Source organism: Cervus canadensis, chromosome 26, assembly GCF_019320065.1.
Source record: "Cervus canadensis isolate Bull #8, Minnesota chromosome 26, ASM1932006v1, whole genome shotgun sequence".
In the NCBI taxonomy this organism is placed as follows: Eukaryota; Metazoa; Chordata; class Mammalia; order Artiodactyla; family Cervidae; genus Cervus; species Cervus canadensis.
Genome location: NC_057411.1, coordinates 27602867 through 27615293, shown reverse-complemented (window position 1 = coordinate 27615293; position 12427 = coordinate 27602867). Strand labels below are relative to the sequence as shown.

General features: G+C 39.0%; 1 non-coding gene across 1 annotated transcript; it reads right to left on the bottom strand.

The window, feature by feature from the left end:
* Positions 1-6979: 6979 nt before the first annotated feature.
* Positions 6980-7086, bottom strand: LOC122428532. Its single transcript, XR_006265751.1, has one exon. It is a non-coding gene; the product is annotated as a U6 spliceosomal RNA (small nuclear RNA).
* Between the last annotated feature and the right edge of the window lie 5341 nt (positions 7087-12427).

The following is a 12427-nucleotide window of genomic DNA, read 5'->3' as shown; positions in this document are numbered from 1 at the left end:
TGGTGGGAATGTAAGTTGGTGCAACCACTATGAAAAACTGTATGGAAGTTCCTCAGTAAGCTAAGAATAGAATTCCCATATGATCCAGCAATCCTATTCCTGGGCATATATCCAGCCAAAACTATAATTCAGAAAGATACATGAACCCCTATGTTCACAGGAGCCCTATTTGCAATAGTGAAGACATGGAAACAATCTAAATGCCCACCAACAGATGAATATATAGAGAAGATGGAGTGTATATACACAGTGGAGTACTACACCCATAAATTCCACTCCCAGTGGAATACTACAGTCATAGAAAAGAATAAAATAATGCCATTTGCAGCAACATGGGTGGACCTAGAGATTATCACACTAAGTAAATAAGTCAGAAAGAGAAAGACAAATGCCATGTGCTATCACTTATATGTAGAATCTAAATGAATCTATCTACAAGACTGAAATATACTCACAGATAGAACAGACTGTGGTTGCAAAGGTGGGTAGACCGGGGAGTGATGGACTGGGAATTTGGAGTTAATAGATGCAAACTATGACATATAGAATGGATAAACAACAAGGTCCTACTGTATAGCACAGGGAACTATATTCAATATCCTGTAATAAACCATAATGGAAAAGAATAGTAAAAAGAATGTATATATACAACGAAGTCACTCTGCTGTACTGCAGAAATGAACACAACATTGTAAATCAACTCTGCTTCAATGAAAAAAGTATCATCTGTGTATTGGGTATGGAGGATGAGATTATTTTTAAATATATAGGTCCCCAGCCCCATCTCAGGATTTTCACAAGGTAGCACCCAGGTGTAAGTATTCTGAAATTCTGAGGTCTATCCCAGTTAAGAACCACTAATAATTCAACCCCTTCATTGTTTTCATTGTATATCCTTTATTTATTGTTTTTATAATGTTTTATTGGAGAGGGAGGTGGGAGGGGGGATTGGGATGGGGAACACACGTAAATCCATGGCTGATTCATGTCAATATATGGCAAAAACCACTACAATATTGTAAAGTAACTAGCCTCCAACTAATAAAAATAAATGGAAAAAAAAATAACGTTTTATTGGTAAAGTTATAAGAAATTGTATAATCCCACAACCAAAACATATGTATCCTTTTCCTTATTTACTTTTTCTTGTTATAACTATAATGTTTATGTATGTAACTTAATGTTCTGTTTGTGTTTTATAAATTTACATCTGTGTTGCTACACAGTCTTCATGATTCTTTATTTAACGGCTGCATAATTTCACATAGATGTAATATAATCTATTCAGTCATTCTCCAATTGTTAAACATGTATTTCCAGTTTGTTATTATTATAAATAACACTGGTTCAAACTTTATGCATATGGCTTGTTTCATAAAAATCTTTCAAATTATACATCTTCTTAGGCTATATTCCCAGGCAAGAGATTATTTTGCCAGGTGTTGGATTAGTCTATAAGAAGGTTTACTGTGATGCTCACATGATTATGGAAGCCAAGAAGTCCCAAAATCTTCAGTCAGCAAACTGGAGACCCCAGAGGGTTGATGGTGTGGTTCCACATTGGTTCCAAAATGTGGTTTTCAGCTGATGGGTACCAAAAGCCAGGACCTTCCCTCATACAAGGAAATAAATTTTGTGAACAACCTGACTTAACTTGGAAGCAGATTCTTCCAGAGGTAGTTGAGCCTCCCGGCGAGAAGTCAGCCTGGTCAACACCTTGACTGCAGACTTGTAAGACCCTGAGCTGAGGACCCAGTAAAGCTGTGCCTGAATTCTTGAACCAAAGAAACTTTGAGATAATAAATGTGTGTTGTTTTAATCGACTATTTGTGGTTAGTTTCTGAGCATAGGGAAGCAACACACTATGCTTCCTGGGAAACTTTTTGTTTTCTTATTCCATCACTCTAGAAGAGTCTGGATTTCTATCAGTGAGTACAATCTGGAGAAGAGTTCAAAGATTTTAAGTGAATACCTATGACCCATGTGTTTGCCTTGCCTGTTTCACTAACTGATAGACCAAGCATACTAATGAATTCACATTTATATCTGACCTATCTCGTGAAAACAGTTCAAACTCAACAAATAAATCATGTGTTATTTCCACAACAACCTCTCCCACACTGTTCTTTATGATTAAAGGTAAACAAGGACTCTGAGGCGCCAAGATAACTCAGAGAGGATAAGTAGAGCCCTGGGGGGTGAGTATGTATGGGAATATACTGCTGAGAGCAGCCCATGAAGACCATCTCTGCTACCAAGAGCAAGGGTGGGGCTTACAAAGGCAAAAGCCACTGAGCTTCACCAGGTAAAATGATGGGTCAGCATGAACAAGGTCTTGGCTTGTCAGTTCAGGAAGGACTGTTTGTAGTGGAACTTGGAGGGCTGATGGCTAAACTCTGGGTTCCTTTCTTGAGTCTTGATAGCACAGTCACAGGCTCGCGCCTGCTCACCGTAACCAGTTTTCTGGGAAGTAGCCGCTCTGGTTCCTTCTTCAGGGGCCTCACTCTTTGCTAGTTACACCCTTTGGACTCTGTGTCCTGTGGTGGGCAAGTCCTGTTTGCACACTCTAGGCTTAGAGAAAACTTCCTTTATCAATTAGCATTCGAAATTAATAGAGATTGGCTTTATGGGAGTTTTTATTTAAAAGAAACATTTAAATTGTGCTAGGAAGAAATAGGAAAATCATGCCTCTAATCCAGTGATTTAGCCTTAACTGCTCATTAAAATCATCCAGGGAGTTTTTAAAACATAAAATGCCTGGGGCCCTACTCCAGACCACTTAAATCAAAATCTGAGTAAGAGGCCACACTATCAAGATGTTTTAAATACTCCCCAGGTAATCCTCAAGTGCAGCCAGGCTCCAATACTGCTTATCTAGCTGGTTTACCCTGCAATAGAGAAGGATGATTATTTGGTAAGACATTAACTGCTGTTTGCAGTGGCATAACTAAGTATAAGAGGCCAATTCAGAAACCTAATATTTTTAGATTTAGAAGAGGAAACTGCCAGCCTCCCCCAGTGGTGATATCTTAACCACAGTACATTATCAAAACCAAACTGACAAAACAACTGGGACCTACTTAAACTCAAAAGCTTTTGCACAGCAAAGGAAACAATAAACAAAACAGAAAAGACAACCCATAGACCGGGAGAAAATATTTGCAAGTGATGTGACTGATAAGGGATTAGTCTCCAAAGTTTACAAACAGCTCATGACAGTTGCAGCAACCAAGACCCAGCCCAGCCAAAAACAAAACAAAACCAAAAAAACTGACCATCATATTAAAAAAAAAATAGACTAACAGTCTTTTTCTATTTCAGGATTTTTGACATATCATCAAATTATAAATATTTTAGAAGTTTTTTAAAGCAATTATTAATACTACTGCTGCTGGACATAGAATTCACACATAATTATAATTAGGGTTCCTTAAATCTCTTAACAATCATTTCTTTAAAACTGAATGTTTATTTCTGTAGAAGTCAAAACCTTTTATCTATGTTTTAATGATTCAAACAAGGTTGTAAGTTTCTTAATCTCTGAGTGAGTGTCTTGAAATATTTCCAAAGACACAGACTTTAGATACTAACCTACAAGCTCAACACCACTTTACAGACAGGTACGTGCTAGAATGGGCTTCCCAGGTGGTGCTAGTAAAGAACCCACCTGCCCGTGCAGGTTAGACGTAAGAGATGCGGGTTCGATCCCTGGGTCAGGAGGATCCCCTGGAGGAGGGCACAGCAACCCACTCTGGTATTCTTGCCTGGAGAATCCCATGGACAGAGCATAGGGTCACAAGGAGTCGGACACGACTGAAGTGACTTAGCACATGTGCTGGAGGTCCCTGCTCCTAGAAGCAGCTTAGTCCTGTTTTCGGAGAGCTAATATGTGTTAGTAAGTTTTCCTTGCGTCAAGCATCAGCCTTGTATGAGGATCTGGAGTCAGAAGACACTAGATTTTGATTCCTAGCTGTGGAACTTGGGTGGTCAGCTGAAATCCCTGCTTCTGCTCTTTACGAGGTAGGTGGGGCAGGGGGGGTGGGGGGGTGGGGTCTTACATACCCACAGGTGTGTGGAGATCTGGGGTTAATTAACACAAAATCGGAAACAGAACTGTCTTGACAGAACCCTCATCTTGGTCTGAAACTACAGGACACAGAGCTGAACCTGTTCATTATAAATCTTTATTTTCCCAGATGAAGATAATTTTAGGTGTGCATTTTTTAAACATTAGATTCGTTATTATATGTATTGTAATATTAAACTATGTCAAAGGTACTCACTTGGATTTTTTTCTTTTTTTTTCCTTTTTTACCAAAGTTGTTTTTATGGTATCTTACATTTATGGCAAAGGATATTGATTTTTCAATTAGAGCATTGGGGTAATTTTTTTTTTTTTAAATAGAGTCCAGAGTTTGAGAAACACCTGACTGTCAAAGTACAAAATCTGTTACCCAGCCTGTGCCCATCTCTATAGTCTCAAATCTGAGCTGATTTCCAAATTCTTTCTAGCCACTTAGATCTCGTCCCCCAGTTATACCCTACTATTCACATATTGGTTTCCTTAACCACCCAACCCTCCCCACCTGTTGGCCTGGCCTCATTCTTCAAGACCCAGCTCAAAGGCCTTCTCTGTGAGTCCTTCCAGGGAGCCATCCTCTCCTCCATCCAGCTGGCCTGAGGGTCCTTCCACTAGAGACCAACTCGCACACTCACAGTGACTGGCTTACATGCTAGCTTCACTGACTCCCCAGTAACATGAGGCAGGGTTCATATCCTGTTTTCACTGTGTCTCCAGCAACCTGACCACATACTCCGCAAATATTTTTTTGTTACTATTAATAAGGGTCAAAAATTTCCTTCTTTCTAGGTTTGTTCACCACTAGGTTACAAATGGCTTCCCAGGTGGTGTTAATGGTGAAGAATCTGCCTGCCAATGCAGGATATGCAAGAAACACTGGTTTGATCCCTTGGTTAGGAAGATCCCCTGGAGTAGGAAACAGCAACGCACTTCTTGCCTGGAAAATTCCAGACAGAAGAACCTGGCAGGCTACAAGTCCACGGGGTCGCAAAGAGTCAGACATATCTGATCACAGACACACACACAAATTATAAACTCAGCATGAAATGTTTCTAGGAAGATTAACAGAAAAAAACTGTATCACACAGAACCCAACCTAGTCATGGCAACAAAAAAATCCTTTTAAAAAAAAAGATCAAAACAAGCTACACAGGTTTTTATTTAAATGATAATGTACTCTTCTGAGCACATAGGGCAACTGTACCTTCATACACTGGGGGTAGAGGTGTAAACTGATGCAAAAAATGCTTATTCTCTTTGTCCCAGTAATTTGTCTTCAAGATTACTATCTTCGAAAACATTCTCAAGAGTATGAAAATCACACCTTCACAGATGTTCTTGGCAGCATTGTTTGTAGTAGCAAAAAAAATTTAGAATCGACCCCAAAGTTCATTGGTGAGGAATAGGGTGAAAAAAAATTTATGAAATACTATGCAGCTATTAAAGAGAACTATCAACCATTAGCTGTGGCTGCTTCTGGGGTGTGGGTTTTGTGGGACTTCCACTTTCTACTCACACAGTGCACAAGGAGTTTTGAGTGAAATTCTGAAAACAAATCTAATTGCCAAGGCTACTTACTATTCAGTATCCTTTAAGATTTTTCTTCTGATCATGAGATACTTCTGTAATTAAAAAAATACAAAATTGAAAACCAAACTGCAGTTTGATGTTCCTTCAGTGAAGGGCCTCTAGGACTTACCTGGCAGTCCGATAGTTAACACTCAGTGTTTCCACTGTGGGGAGTGGGAGATGGGGCCCGGGGCGGAGGACTAAGATCCCACTGGCAGCTATGTAGTCTAAAGAAAAAGAAGGGGGTGCCCTACACCTCAATAAATTATATATTTAAAGCCACTAGATGTCACTCTGAGCAAACGTTCTGTGTCATACGAAACTGTAGCTGTAGAAAAAGCTGGTCCCTCTGATGATCCCAGCTAGCTAGAAATACAGATGTCACCGGGTCTCAGGGAAACGCTGACTTGGGCAAGAGCCCCCACCGAACTGCAGATGCCACACTCGGTGCCAAGTGTCGACAATCAGGAAAGGAGGGCACAATCGCCCAGGGAGAGGCAGGGTGTCTGGGGGAGGCAGGACTGCGCCTGGACCCTGAGCCGAGACAGGGATCCTCCCGGCAGGGACTGGTCACACCGTGGCCACAGACAGGCAGCCCCGTCCTCCTCCTGGGCCATGAATTTCTGTGTATTGGCTGCCTGGCCTTCACTATTGATTTTGCTTGCAAAATTTCTACCTTCAGGTAGTACTTTTCCAGCACTTAGGAAGGTGTTTTTTTTGGGGGGAGGGGTGGGAATTCAACCCCAATCTGATCAAACTTCTGGATCTACCTACTAAATTATAGGTGCTACAGCACCCAAAGGACAGTATGAAATACAAGAGCAATTTACAGTCAGCAAAACCCAGACAACTGGGGGCAGTATGTAACATATGACCTGGTTTCTTCAACAAATAAATTATAAGGAGACAAACAAAAAGAGATGAAGGGAAAACCCTCAGATTAAAAGAGACTTAAGAGCCATATCAAATAACTGCAATGTATAGAACTTATTTAGACCCCTAATCAAAAAAACTGCTGGGGGAAAAAAAAAGGCAATCAGATGTGTCAATACTGACTGGATCGTGCTTTTACTCGGCCTCTAAGTCATGTCCAGCTCTTTGCGACCCCATGGACTGTCTCCTGCCAGGGTCCTCTGTCCATGGGATTCTCCAGGCAAGAATACTGGAGTAGGTTGCCATTTCCTTCTCCAGGGAGTCTTCTGGGACCAGGGATCAAACCCACGGCTCCTGCTTGGCAGGCAGATTCTTTACACTGAGCCTTCAGGGAAGTCGCACTGACTGGATATTTGATGATATTTAGGTATTACTGTTAACTTTTTTTTTTTTTTTTTAAATATGGAACGCTTCACGAATTTGCGTGTCATCCTTGCGCAGGGGCCATGCTAATCTTCTCTGTATCGTTCCAATTTTAGTATATGTGCTGCCGAAGCGAGCACACTGTTAACTTTTTAGGTATGATAATGACACTGAGGTTATTTTAAGTCCTTAGAGAAACACACTGGAATATTTACTCGTATTTATTTCAAAAGAGAGGGCAGTGTGTGGGGGTGTAGATAAAATCACATTGACCCTAAGTTGATTCTTGTTGAAGCTGGGTGATTACATAAGTTAATTATACTTTTTTTATATATAAGTTTCTGTTTGAATTTTACTTTAAAGCATAAAGTTAGACATCAGTGTTAAGGTGGGAGGAATAAACGACGTATTTGACAAAGCAAACAGAGAAACTTTCTCAAGGCACTCCTAGAGCCAGATGAGAACCACAGCAGTCATGAAATTTCCCAGTGGATGAGCGTTAAACAGTTTATCAGTTTTGTGGGATTTGGGAGGGGAAACCACCTAATCTCATTAAACCTCTGTCCTCAAGTGTAAATGGGCATCACATCAGTATTTTCCAGGGGAGTCACAAGACTTAAATGAAAGGAACATATAAAAGAGTATTTTGAAACCCAAGACATACTACCAAGCGCTATTAATAGTTTATGTGATAACACTAATTCATTTAGGGCTTCCCTGGTGGCTCAGATGGTAAAAAATCTCCCAGTCCTTCGGTCAGGACGATCCCATGGAGAAGGAGATGGCTACCCATTCCAGTTTTCACGCCTGGAGAATCTCATGGACAGAGGAACCTGGTGGGATACAATCCATGAGGTTGCAAAGAGTTGGACATGACTGGCCCAGTATTTTCCAGGGGAGTCAGAAGACTTAAATGAAAGAAGCCTATACGAAACACCCCAAGACACATATTAATCAAATTAACAAAGATCAAACACAAAGAACAAATATTAAAAGCAGCAAGGGAGAAACAACAAATAACACACAAAGGGATTCCCATAAGGATAACAGCTGATCTATCAACAGAAACCCTCCAGGCCAGAAGGGAATGGCAGGACATACTGAAAGTAATGAAAGAAAATAACCTACAACCTAGATTACTGTACCCAGCAAGGATCTCATTCAGATATGAAGGAGAATTCAAAAGCTTTACAGATAAGCAAAAGCTGAGAGAATTCAGCACCACCAAACCAGCTCTTCAACAAATGCTAAAGGATCTTCTCTAGACAGGAAATGCAGAAAGGTTGTATAAACGTGAACCCAAAACAACAAAGTAAATGGCAACGGGACCACACCTATCAATAATTACCCTAAATGTAAATGGGTTGAATGCCCCAACCAAAAGACAAAGAACTGGCTGAATGGATACAAAAACAACCTACCCTATATATGCTGTCTACAAGAGACCCACCTCAAAACAAGAGACACATACATACTAAAAGTGAAGGGCTGGAAAAAAATATTTCATGCAAACAGAGAACAAAAGAAAGCAGGAGTCGCAATACTCATATCAGATAAAATAGACTTTCAAATAAAGGATGTGAAAAGAGACAAAGAAGGACACTACATAATGATCAAAGGATCAATCCAAGAAGAAGATATAACAATTATAAATATATATGCACCCAACATAGGAGCACTGCAATATGTAAGGCAAACGCTAACAAGTATGAAAGAGGAAATTAATAGTAACACAATAATAGTGGGAGATTTTAATACCCCACTCACAACTATGGATAGATCAACTAAACAGAAAATTAACAAGGAAATACAAACCTTAAATGACACAATGGAACAGCTAGACCTAATTGATATCTATAGGACATTTCACCCCAAAACAATCAACTTCACCTTTTTCTCAAGTGCATACGGAACCTTCTCCAGAATAGATCACATCCTGGGCCATAAATCTAGTCTTGGAAAATTCAAAAAAATTGAAATCATTCCAGTCATCTTTTCTGACCACAGTGCAGTAAGATTAGATCTCAATTACAGGGAAAAAAATTGTTAAAAATTCAAACATATGGAGGCTAAATAACATGCTTCTGAATAACCAACAAATCATAGAAGAAATTAAAAAAGAAATCAAAATATGCACAGAAATGAATGAAAATGAAAACACAACAACCCAAAACCTATGGGACACTGTAAAAGCAGTGCTAAGGGGAAGGTTCATAGCATTACAGGCTTACATCAAGAAACAAGAAAAAAGCCAAATAAATAACCTAACTCTACCCCTAAAGCAATTAGAGAAGGAAGAAATGAAGAACCCCAGGGTTAGTAGAAGGAAAGAAATCTTAAAAATTAGGGCAGAAATAAATGCAAAAGAAACTAAAGAGACCATAGCAAAAATCAACAAAGCTAAGGCTGGTTTTGAAAAAATAAACAAAATGACAAACCTTAGCAAGACTCATTAAGAAACAAAGAGAGAAGAACCAAATTAACAAAATTTAGAAATGAAAATGGAGACATCACAACAGACAACACTGAAATACAAAGGATCATAAGAGACTACTACCAGCAGCTCTATGCCAATAAAATGGACAACTTGGATGAAATGGACAAATTCTTAGAAAAGTATAACTTTCCAAAACTGAACCAGGAAGAAATAGAAGATCTTAACAGACCCATCACAAGCAAGGAAATCGAAACTGTAATCAAAAATCTTCCAGCAAACAAAAGCCCAGGACCAGATGGCTTCACAGCTGAATTCTACCAAAAATTTAGAGAAGAGCTAAACACTATCTTACTCAAACTCTTCCAGAAAATTGCAAGGAAGGTAAACTTCCAAACTCATTCTATGAGGCCACCATCACCCTAATACCAAAACCAGACAAAGATGCCACAAAAAAAGAAAACTACAGGCCAATATCACTGATGAAAAAAAAAAAAAAAATCCTTAACAAAATTCTAGCAAACAGAATCCAACAACATATTAAAAAATCATACACCATGACCAAGTGGGCTTTATCCCAGGAATGCAAGGATTCTTTAATATCCGCAAATCAATCAATGTAATACACCACATTAACAAATTGAAAGATAAAAACCATATGATTATCTCAATAGATGCAGAGAAAGCCTTTGACAAAATTCAACACTCATTTATGATTAAAACTCTCCAGAAAGCAGGAATAGAAGGAACATACCTCAACATAATAAAAGCTATATATGACAAACCCACAGCAAGCATCACCCTCAATGGTGAAAAATTGAAAGCATTTCCCCTGAAATCAGGAACAAGACAAGGGTGCCCACTCTCACCACTACTATTCAACATAGTGTTGGAAGTTTTGGCCACAGCAATCAGAGCAGAAAAAGAAGTAAAAGGAATCCAGATAGGAAAAGAAGAAGTGAAACTCTCGCTGTTTGCAGATGACATGATCCTCTACATAGAAAACCCTAAAGACTCTACCAGAAAATTACTAGAGCTAATCAATGAATATAGTAAAGTTGCAGGATATAAAATTAACACACAGAAATCCCTTGCATTCCTATATACTAACAATGAAAAACAGAAAGAGAAATTAAGGAAACAATACCATTCACCATTGCAACAAAAAGAATAAAATACTTAGGAGTATATCTACCTAAAGAAACAAAAGACCTATACATAGAAAACTATAAAACACTGATGAAAGAAATCAAAGAGGACACAAACAGATGGAGAAACATACCGTGTTCATGGATTGGAAGAATCAATATTGTCAAAATGGCTATTCTACCCAAAGCAATCTATAGATTCAATGCAAATAATAATTTCACAATTGTATGGAAATACAAAAACCTCGAATAGCCAAAGTAATCTTGAGAAAGAAGAATGGAACTGGAGGAATCAACCTGCCTGACTTCAGACTCTACTACAAAGCCACAGTCATCAAGACAGTATGGTACTGGCACAAAGACAGAAATATAGATCAATGGAACAGAATAGAAAGCCCAGAGATAAATCCATGAACCTATGGACACCTTATCTTTGACAAAGGAGGCAAGGATATACAATGGAAAAAAGACAACCTCTTTAACAAGTGGTGCTGGGAAAACTGGTCAACCACTTGTAAAAGAATGAAACTAGAACACTTTCTAACACCATACACAAAAATAAACTCAAAATGGATTAAAGATCTAAATGTAAGACCAGAAACTATAAAACTCCTAGAGGAGAACATAGGCAAAACACTCTCCGACATAAATCACAGCAAGATCCTCTATGACCCACCTCCCAGAATATTGGAAATAAAAGCAAAAATAAACAAATGGGACCTAATGAAACTTAAAAGCTTTTGCACAACAAAGGAAACTATAAGCAAGGTGAAAAGACAGCCCTCAGATTGGGAGAAAATAATAGCAAATGAAGAAACAGACAAAGGATTAATCTCAAAAATATACAAGCAACTCCTGCAGCTCAATTCCAGAAAAATAAATGACCCAATCAAAAAATGGGCCAAAGAACTAAACAGACATTTCTCCAAAGATGACATACAGATGGCTAACAAACACATGAAAAGATGCTCAACATCACTCATTATTAGAGAAATGCAAATCAAAACCACAATGAGGTACCATTACACGCCAGTCAGGATGGCTGCTATCCAAAAGTCTACAAGCAATAAATGCTGGAGAGGGTGTGGAGAAAAGGGAACCCTCTTACACTGTTGGTGGGAATGCAAACTAGTACAGCCACTATGGAGAACAGTGTGGAGATTTCTTAAAAAACTGGAAATAGAACTGCCATATGACCCAGCAATACCACTTCTGGGCATAGACACTGAGGAAACCAGATCTGAAAGAGACACGTGCACCCCAATGTTCATCGCAGCACTGTTTATAATAGCCAGGACATGGAAGCAACCTAGATGCCCATCAGCAGATGAATGGATAAGGAAGCTGTGGTACATATACACCATGGAATATTACTCAGCCATTAAAAAGAACTCATTTGAATCAGTTCTAATGAGATGGATGAAACTGGAGCCCATTATACAGAGTGAAGTAAGCCAGAAAGATAAAGAACATTACAGCATACTAACACATATATATGGAATTTAGAAAGATGGTAATGATAACCCTATATGCAAAACAGAAAAAGAGACACAGATGTACAGAACAGACTTTTGGACTCTGTGGGAGAAGGCGAGGGTGGGATGTTTCGAGAGAACAGCATGTATATTATCTATAGTGAAACAGATCACCAGCCCAGGTGGGATGCATGAGACAAGTGCTTGGGCCTGGTGCACTGGGAAGACCCAGAGGAATCGGGTGGGAAGGGAGGTTGGAGGGGGGATCGGGATGGGGAATACATGTAACCCCATGGCTGATTCATGTCAATGTATGACAAAAACCACTACAATATTGTAAAGTAATTAGCCTCCAACTAATAAAAATAAAAAATAAAAAAAGTGAAATGAAAGAAGCCTATAAAAGTATTTTTAAACCCATACA